This window comes from Bos javanicus, chromosome 16 (assembly GCF_032452875.1).
Source record: "Bos javanicus breed banteng chromosome 16, ARS-OSU_banteng_1.0, whole genome shotgun sequence".
NCBI classification, from domain to species: domain Eukaryota; kingdom Metazoa; phylum Chordata; class Mammalia; order Artiodactyla; family Bovidae; genus Bos; species Bos javanicus.
Window position 1 is genome coordinate 13,231,695 of NC_083883.1, and position 10,962 is coordinate 13,242,656.

The 10,962-nt window shown below is 37.2% G+C and overlaps 1 long non-coding RNA gene across 2 annotated transcripts in view; it reads left to right on the forward strand.

Moving 5' to 3' along the window:
- The window catches only part of LOC133227569 (uncharacterized), a 356,831-nt gene that overhangs the window by 156,450 nt on the left and 189,419 nt on the right, over positions 1 to 10,962 (forward strand). The window lies entirely within an intron of this gene.

Below are 10,962 nucleotides of genomic sequence, written 5' to 3' on the forward strand. Positions count from 1 at the left end.
ATTACTGTAAATATGATGAGCTTACAGTGAGAATCTAGGAGTCATTTGTATGTTATTTTTTTCTCTAAGGTTTAGGTGAGTGCTTTGGGTTTCTACCCTCTGTTTCCCTGTTAAACAATCTCTGCTCAGGGACTCAGCCATACTAACAATGCCCAGATCTGCATTTCTGCCTCCCTCTGGATTCCCAGGTGTGGCTTGTGGACACTCATTCAGCAGGTCTCAGTCCTGCTCACCTTTCCCAGTCTGCCTCTTTCTGTTCATGGCACAGTACCAACCCTGATGCTCAAATTAGGATCTTCAGATCAGCCTTGATCTTGCCCTTGTCTGACCAGTTCACAGTTTGTCCCTCAAAAACATCTCTCTTTCCTCACTTGCCTAGCTCTGACTACATTGCCTCTCATTTGGACTTTGAAGGCAGTTTCATAATATGATTAAATTTTATTGAACACAGTGTCAAGACTTGATATACATTTATTTTTTTTAATTTTATTTTATTTTTAAACTTTACATAATTGTATTAGTTTTGCCAAATATCAAAATGAATCTGCCACAGGTATACATGTGTTCCCCATCCTGAACCCTCCTCCCTCCTCCCTCCCCATACCCTCCCTCTGGGTCATCCCAGTGCACCAGCCCCAAGCATCCAGTATCGTGTATCGGACCTGGACTGGCAACTCGTTTCTTACATGATATTTTACATGTTTCAATGTCATTCTCTCAAATCTTCCCACCCTCTCCCTCTCCCACAGAGTCCATAAGAATACATTTAAACATAGAGAAGCCTATGAGGTGAATTACAGTGAAGTGAAAGTCGCTCGGTTGTGTCCAACTCTTTGTGATCCCATGGACTGCAGCCTGCCAGGCTCTTCTGTCCATGGGATTTCCCCAGCAAGAACACTGAAGTGGATTGTCATTTCCTTCTCCAGGGGATCTTCCTGACACAGGGATTGAACCCAGGTCTCCTGCCTTGGAAGCAAATTCTTTACTGTCTGAGCCACCAGGGATGAGGTATATGTTATTAATGTTATTGTTATTATCATTTTACAGATGCACAGAAAAAAAGTTCGGTGAGTTTAAGTAGTTTCTTAAATTCCCAGAGTCACTCACTGTTGAATTTGAGCTTAGATCTGATTTCAAAGCCTCCACCAGCTTTTGTACCTTCCTCAGTGCTGCTGAATTCCCCATCCTGAGCCCTTGTTTCCGTCTACACTGCCTTTCCCCCTTCCTCTGAATGTTCCCTTAACCACTCTTCAAGAATCATCTTGCACAGCATCTCTTCACCTCTTTCCAAATTCTCCAGGGTAGAAACAGATGCTTTGGCGGGGTTCCACAGCACTATGTTACATGTCAGCCTTGGCCATTATTTTGCATTTTAATTGTCAGCTTACATGTCCTTCAGAGCAGAAACCTCATCTAATTAATGTCCATATGTATAGTATCTGTACTCAGTAGGAACTGGATAGGTGTTTTGATGAAAGGAATGCTTCCATAAATACTATTTGTTGGGAAATATAATACTTGGTACTTTATTTTTATAGGCATGCTATTCATTTTTTTATATTAAAATGTGAAATTAACAGGAAATAACTGCCTTTTGTTCAATCATTCAACATCTCTTTATTCAGTGGGAAATAGTATTTCAAAATAGCCTGTACAGGCGGATTTTTTCTCATATATTTTATTATTATTAATTTTTTTACTGAGGTATAGTTGACATACAGAGAAGGCAATGGCACCCCACTCCAGTACTCTTGCCTGGAAAATCCCATGGACGGAGGAGCCTGGTGGGCTGCAGTCCATGGGGTCTTGAAGAGTCAGACACGACTGAGCGACTTCACTTTCACTTTTCACTTTCATGCATTGGAGAAGGAAATGGCAACCCACTCCAGTGTTCTTGCCTGGAGAATCCTGGGGGCAGGGGAGCCTGGTGGGCTGCTGTCTATGGGGTCGCATAGAGTTGGACACGACTGAAGCGATGCAGCAGCAGCATAGTTGACATATGGAGAAGGGAATGGTAACCCACTCCAGTATTCTTGTGTGGAGAATCCCACAGACAGAGGAGCCTGGTGGGCTACAGTCCATAGCGTCACAGAGAGTCAGACACTATTGAAGCAGTTTAGCACAGCACAGCACATAGTTGACTTATAATATTATATTACTTTCAGGTGTACCATATTAGGGATTCAAAGTTTTAATACATTTCACTCCATTTGAAGTTATCATAAAGTATTGGCAATATTCTCTATGCTGTTCAACATATTCTTATAGCTTATTTATTTTATATATAGTACTTTGTACCTCTTAGGAAATGACAACCCATTGCAGTATTCTTGCCTGAAAAAAATCCCGTTGACAGAGGAGCCTGGCAGGCTACAGTCCAAAAGGTCACAAAGAGTCAGACACAACTGAGCAACATCCTAGCACAGTTTGTACCTCTTAGTCCTGGCTTTTTAAACTAACTCCCCTTCCCCTTTTGGTTTTCTATTAGCAACATAAGGGGATTTTAATAAGAAAATTCTTTTCCACTTGTCCTCCAACTTCCCACTTGTATTTGGTATGTGGTGACCTCTATTTATCCTGATATCTTTGTTCTCTCAGCCTTTTTTCCTGTGTGACCCTATATGCCTGTGCCTATTTTCTCTGAGTTTTGCTTTCTTCTGGTCAACAGGTAATATGTCAGAACTAGCGTTTCATTCTTCACTTAAAACTTGAAATCAGATGCCATTTTTAATCTTTTATGATCATGATGGAAATTTCAGGCCTTAGATATGGGAAGACTATTTTGGGGCTGTGGAATCTTATGATTTTCTTCAAATCACACCCTATTATGTGTTTGGAGAAAGCTTTGTACATTTCTTTTCTGTAATCATCCTTCTAAAATTGGTTAAAAAGTCCTCTGTGGTTGACGAAACTATGGTGTGGCTGATATATTATAAACAGGAAAGTGTTCATCTCTGCCAAGATGCTTCAATCTGAATTCTACACATCTTTGTTATCTTTTTTGGAGAAGATAAGACTTTATTTTTTATGAGGAAACAATGAAGGCTTATCTTGTATCTCCAAAATTTGAAAATATATATCTAAAAATGGGAAAAAATTATAAATACATCCAGGTTTTTATATCAGAAATTGAATATATGTTTTAAATTTATTAATCTGAAAATACTACGGATAAAACAAATGTGTAAAAATGCATGAACATGTCTACATAGCCATTTGAGAAATAACATCAATTTTTGAATTATTTTAATATGATGAAATATGTATTATTTTTTTGAATTCTGAGAAAAACAAGCAAGATTTAAAATATTAAGTTAAAATGGTATTAAAACTATTTTAACTATCAGTCACATGAAATATATACTTCCATATATTCTTGAATGGATGGCACTTTATTTATTTATTTTTTTAATTTAATTTTATTTTTAAACTTTACAATATTATATTCGTTTTGCCAAACATCGAAATGAATCTGCCACAGGTACACCCATGCTCCCCATCCTGAACCCTCCTCCCTCCTCCCTCCCCATACTCTCCCTCTGGGTTGTCCCAGTGCACCAGCCCCAAGCATCCAGTATCGTGCATTGAACCTGGACTGGCGACTTGTTTCATACATGATATTATACATGTTTCAGTGCCATTCTCCCAAATCTCCCCACCCTCTCCCTCTCCCTCTCCCACAGAGTCCATAAGGCTGATCTATACATCAGTGTCTCTTTTGCTGTCTCATACACAGGGTTATCGTTACCATCTTTCTAAATTCCATATATATGTGTTAGTATACTGTGTTGGTGTTTTTCTTTCTGGCTTACTTCACTCTGTATAATAGGTTCCAGTTTCATCCACCTCATTAGAACTGATGCAAATGTATTCTTTTTAATGGCCGAGTAATACTCCATTGTGTATATGTACCACTGCTTTCTTATCCATTCATCTGCTGATGGACATCTAGGTTGCTTCCATGTCCTGGCTATTATAAACAGTGCTGCGATGAACATTGGGGTACACGTGTCTCTTTCCCTTCTGGTTTCCTCAGTGTGTATGCCCAGCAGTGGGATTGCTGGATCATAAGGCAGTTCTATTTCCAGTTTTTTAAGGAATCTCCACACTGTTCTCCATAGTGGCTGTAACAGTTTGCATTCCCACCAACAGTGTAAGAGGTTTCCCTTTTCTCCACACCCTCTCCAGCATTTATTGCTTGTAGACTTTTGGATCGCAGCCATTCTGACTGGCGTGAAATGGTACCTCATAGTGGTTTTGATTTGCATTTCTCTGATAATGAGTGATGTTGAGCATCTTTTCATGTGTTTGTTAGCCATCTGTATATCTTCTTTGGAGAAATGTCTATTTAGTTCTTTGGCCCATTTTTTGATTGGGTCATTTATTTTTCTGGAGTTGAGCTGTAGGAGTTGCTTGTATATTTTTGAGATTAGTTGTTTGTCAGTTGCTTCATTTGCTATTATTTTCTCCCATTCTGAAGGCTGCCTTTTCACCTTGCTAATAGTTTCCTTTGTTGTGCAGAAGCTTTTAAGTTTAATTAGGTCCCATTTGTTTATTTTTGCTTTTATTTCCAATATTCTGTGAGGTGGGTCATAGAGGATCCTGCTGTGATGTATGTCGGAGAGTGTTTTGCCTATGTTCTCCTCTAGGAGTTTTATAGTTTCTGGTCTTACGTTGAGATCTTTAATCCATTTTGAGTTTATTTTTGTGTATGGTGTTAGAAAGTGTTCTAGTTTCATTCTTTTACAAGTGGTTGACCAGTTTTCTCAGCACCACTTGTTAAAGAGATTGTCTTTAATCCATTGTATATTCTTGCCTCCTTTGTCAAAGATAAGGTGTCCATATGTGCGTGGATTTATCTCTGGGCTTTCTATTTTGTTCCATTGATCAATATTTCTGTCTTTGTGCCAGTACCATACTGTCTTGATAACTGTGGCTTTGTAGTAGAGCCTGAAGTCAGGTAGGTTGATTCTTCCAGTTCCCTTCTTCTTTCTCAAGATAGCTTTGGCTATTCGAGGTTTTTTGTATTTCCATACAAATTGTGAAATTATTTGTTCTAGCTCTGTGAAGAATACCGTTGGTAGCTTGATGGGGATTGCATTGAATCTATAAATTGCTTTGGGTAGTATACTCATTTTCACTATATTGATTCTTCCAATCCATGAACATGGTATATTTCTCCATCTATTAGTGTCCTCTTTGATTTCTTTCACCAGTGTTTTATAGTTTTCTATATATAGGTCTTTAGTTTCTTTAGGTAGATATATACCTAAGTATTTTATTCTTTCTGTTGCAATGGTGAATGGAATTGTTTCCTTAATTTCTCTTTCTGTTTTCTCATTATTAGTGTATAGGAATGCAAGGGATTTCTGTGTGTTGATTTTATATCCTGCAACTTTACTATAATCATTGATTAGCTCTAGTAATTTTCTGGTGGAGTCTTCAGGGTTTTCTATGTAGAGGATCATGTCATCTGGATGGCACTTTAAATTCTCTGTTCCTAAGTAAAGAAGTTTAAAATTCCCTCAACTGGTGTTAAACATGAAATAGTTCATTATCCACTTCCCCATGGATATGTCAATTTTTGGAGGAATTACTTTTCAAAATGACTTCAGACTTTAAGGACATGATGAATACAGTAGTAATCAGATGTATTAAAGCATACTGCATGGGGTTCACTCCATCAACTAGTCCCATTTATAGATGAGGAAACTGAGGGCTGTTGGTACTAGAGGTGCAGAGACTTCAGATGCAGGAACAGACACTAGCCCAGTGGCTTTGGCCAAAACTTTTTGTTTCTTGTTACCACATAGCACTGGGTTTCCCCAGCATGAGGTGAACATGCTATGAGGGCTGGGCAGAGGGAGTGTATTTAGAAGGCAATGTCAGCACATAACAGCCTTATCCTGTATTGGAATACAAGGGGAAAATAAGTAGTAAACAATGCTGATTATTCTGTTTGTTAGTCACATTAGTGTCTGGCTGATTTAGTATAATTGCATGAGAAGGGATCAAGGTGTCCTGAAACCGCATGTCTCAAGGGCATAGGTATATGACTTTTCTGATTTGTCCATAAATATATTCATTTGCCAGTGGAGTAAGTTGATAAGATTATTTGACACATGTGGAAGCATTTTTATTTTTCCTGGCTTCTTGTGCCTGTTGCAGTGATTTATTCACTCATTTGTGTCTGGCTCTTCCATGTCCCCATGGACTATAGTCTCCCAGGCTCCTCTGTCCATGGGATTCTCCATGCAAGAATACTGGAGTGAGTAGCCATTTCTCTCTCCAGGGGATCATCCTGACCCTGGAATTGAACCCAGTCTCCTGCATTTCAGGTGGATTCTTTACTGTCTGAGCCACCAGGGAAGGGATCTATTGTGCCTAGGGATCATTATCAAGTTCAGATATCTAAGACTTAAATTTGAATTCTTGTATTGATATTTTCAAAAGAAATAAATTCAATTCAGTGGATTAGACAAAATTGGACTACTGTTGTAACACCTTCTACAAGCAACTAAAGCCTCATTAATCAACTCTAAACTTTCAAAGAAAAAATTTTCTTTTGCACAGCTAAACCCCAAAGTTAGTAGAAGGAAAGAAATAATAAAAATCAGAGCAGAAATAACTGAAAAAGAAATAAAGGAGATTACAGCAAAAATCAACAAGACTAAAATCTGGCTGTTTGAGAAGATAAATAAAATAGACAAACTATTAGCCCGAATCATCAATAAAAAAAGGGAAAAGAATCAAATCAATAAAATTCGAAATGAAAATGGAGAAATCACAACAGACAACACAGAAATACAAAGGATCATAAGAGACTACTATCAGCAATTATATGCCAATAAAATGGACAACTTGGAAGAAAGGGACAAATTCTTAGAAAAGTATAACCTTCCAAAACTGAACCAGGAAGAAAAGGAAATCTTAACAGACCCATCACAAGCACAGAAATCTAAACTATAATCAAAAATCTTCCAACAAACAGAAGCCCAGGACCAGATAGCTTCACAGTTGAATTCTACCAAAAATTTAAAGAAGAGCTAACACTGTCCTACTCAAACTCTTCGAGAAAATTGAAGAGGAAGGTAAAGTTCCAAACTCATTCTATGAGGCCACCATCACCCTAATACCAAAACCAGATAAAGATGCCCCCCAAAACAGGCCAATATCACTGATGAATATAGATGCAAAAATCCTCAACAAAATTCTAGCAAACAGAGTCCAACAACATGTTAAAAAGATCATACATCATGACCAAGTGGGCTTTATCCCAGGGATACAAGGTTTCTTCAGTATTCACAAATCAATCAATGTGATACACCATATTAACAAATTGAAAGATAAAACCATATGATTGTCTCAATAGATGCAGAGAAGGCCTTTGACAAAATTCAACTCCCATTTATGATAAAAGCTCTCCAGAAAGCAGGCATAGAAGGAATGTACCTCAACAAAATAAAAGCCATCTCTGATAAACCCACAGCAAACACCCTCAATGGCAAAAAATTGAAAGCATTTCCTCTAAAATCAGGAACAAGACAAGGGTGCCCACTTTTATGACTACTATTCAACATAGTTTTGGAAGTCCTTGCTGCTTGCTTGCTTGCTGCATCACTTCAGTCATGTCCGACTCTGTGCAACCCCATGGACTGCAGCCTACCAGGCTTCTCCGTCCATGGGATTCTCCAAGCAAGAACACTGGAGTGGGTTGCCATTTCCTTCTCCAATGCATGAAAGTGAAAAGTGAAAGTGAAGTCGCTCAGTCGTGTCTGACTCTTAGCGACCCCATGGACTGCAGCCTACCAGGCTCCTCCATCCATGGGATTTTCCGAGCAAGAGTACTGGAGTGGGGTGCCATTGCCTTCTCCTTGGAAGTCCTAGGCACAGCAATTAGAGAATAAAAAGAAATAAAAGGAATCCAGATTGGAAAAGAAGAAGTAAAATTCTCACTCTTTGCAGATGACATAATTGTTTACATGGAAAACCCTAAAGACACCACCAGAAAATTACTAGAGCTAATCAGTAAATATAGTAAAGTTGCAGGATATAAAAGTAATGCACAGAAATCCCTTGCATTCCTATACACTAACAATGATAAAACAGAGAAATTAAGGAAACCATCCTATTCACCATTGCAATAAAAAGAATAAAATAGTTAGGAATAAATTTACCTGAAGAAACAAAAGACCTAGATATATAAAACTATAAAGCACTGATGAAAGAAATCAAAGATGACACAAATAGATGGAGAAATATACTATGTTCATGGATCAGAATAATCAATATAGTGAAATTGAGTATACTACCCAAAACAATCTATAGATCCAATGCAATCCCTATCAAGCTGCCATTGGTATTTTTCATAGAACTAGAACAAATAATTTCCCAATTTGTATGGAAACACAAAAAACCTCAAATAGCCAAAGCAATCTTGAGAAAGAAGAATGGAACTGGAGGAATCAACCTGCCTGATTTCAAGTTACAGTCATGAAGCTACAGTCATCAAGACAGTATGGTACTGGCACAAAGACAGACATATAGATCAATGGAACAAAATAGAATGCCCAGAGATAAATCCACCTACCTATGGACACCTTATCTTTGACAAAGGAGGAAAAAATATACAATGGAGAAAAGACAATCTGTTTAACAAGTGGCACTGGGAAAACTGGTCAACCACCTGTAAAAGCTTGAAACTGGAACATTTTGTAGCACCATATACAAAAATAAACTCAAAATGGATTAAAGATCTAAATGTAAGATCAGACCAGAAACTATAAAACTCCTAGAGGAAAACATAGGCAAAACACTCTCTGACATAAATCAGAGCAAGATCCTCTATGACCCACCTCCCAGAATAATGGGAATAAAAGCAAAAATAAACAAATGGGACCTAATTAAACTTAAAAGCTTTTACACAGTGAAGGAAACTATAAGCAAGGTGAAAAGACAGCCTTCAGAACGGGAGAAAATAATAGCAAATGAAGCAACTGACAAAGAATTAATCTCCAAAATATATGAGCAGCTTGTGCAGCTCAATACCAGAAAAATAAATGACTTAATTAAAAAATGGGCCAAAGATCTAAACAGACATTTCTCCAAAGAAGACATACAGATGGCTAACAAACACATGAAATATGCTCAATGTCACTCATTATCAGAGAAATGCAGATCAAAACCACTATAAGGTACCATTTCATGCCAGTCAGAATGGTGCCATCAAAAAGTCTGCAAACAATAAATGCTGGAGAGGGTGCAGAGAAAAGGGAACCCTCTTACACTGTTGGTGGGAATGCAAACTAGTACAGCCACTATGGAGAACAGTGTGGAGATTCCTTAAAAAATTGGAAATAGAAATTCCATATAACACAACAATCCCACTGCTGGGCATACACACTGAGGAAACCAGAATTGAAAGAGACATGTGTACCCCAATGTTCATTGCAGCACTGTTTATAATAGCCAGGACATGGAAGCAACCTAGATGTCCATTGGCAGACAAATGGATAAGAAAGCTGTGATACATATACACAATGGAATATTATTCAACTATAAAAAAGACTGCATTTGAGTCAGTTTTAATGAGGTGGATGAAACTGAAACCTTTTATACAGAGTGAGGTCAGTCAGAAAGAGAAACACCAATACAGTATATTAACACATACATATGGAATTTATAAAGATGGTAATGCCGACCCTATATGCAAGATGGCAAAAGAGGCACGGATGTAAAGAACAGGCTTTTGGACTCTATTGGGAGATGGTGAGGGTGGGAGCATTTGAAAGATAGCATTGAAACATGTATATTACCATATGTGAAATAGATGACCAGTCCAAGTTCAATGCATGAAGCCGGGCACTCAAAGCCGATGCACTGAAACAACCCAGAGAAATGGGATGGAGAGGGAGGTGGGCAGTGGGTTCAGGACAGGGGGACACAAGTTCACCCATGGCTGGTTCATTTGTCAAAGTATGGCAAAAACCACCACAATATTGTAAAGCAATTAACCTACAATGAAAATAAATATATTTTAAAAAATAATAAAAAAAGAAATGAGCCCCTAAATATTGATTCTATGTTATAATAATTCTTTGTTTAATGAGAATGATTCAAGTTAATCCTTACCTTCATGTGATACAGCTTAGGTTTATAGGCATTTTATAATAAATGCTTTTGCAATCAAATTCAAGACCTGAGAAATACTTTTCCTACTAAAGCTAAAAATCTCAATAAAAACTTTCCTACAGTTAATTCTTTGGAAAAATGATATTAAATATTTTAAGGAACTTATTCTCTATCAAAAGTAAAGAATGTTTATCCATTCCTATGGCACATTTATCTTGTGCTATGTGCTGAACAAAGCAAGTCAAACAGACATATGAGTTCTTTCTCTAGAATCTCCTGACAGAGTCTGAGAAGCTTCTATAAGAGGGCAGATAAAACAGTCTTTTAGCTGGAAAAATAACTTGATCATGTCTTTGAAAAACAATAGCATACTTATAAAGTTTTTAGTTTATATTTGTATTTATTGATTATCAGGATTGTGATGGATTCACATTGTGAGAAAAAAAATCTCAAAATATAGGAACCAAATTTCCTACCCTATAGCAAGATAAGTATAGAAATAAATGAGGAAATTCATACATTTAAATAGCTTAGACTCATTTGGAATTTTTTACATGTGGAAGATATATATGATATAGAAGTAGAGTTATGAACATAATATCAGGAAAATTTAAAAATATCTTTCAAGAACACATCTTTTTATATTGCTCATGATATAATACTATTGATGATACTCTGAGCACCAGGTTTGTCTACTAGTTATTAATAAAGTTACTATAAGCACTCTGTTCAAAGAATACATTCATGCTAGAGACACAACTCATATAGCTACAATTTTTAAAGAACTGAACTATCTGCATTATGACAGCAAAATCTCATTAATTAAAAAAT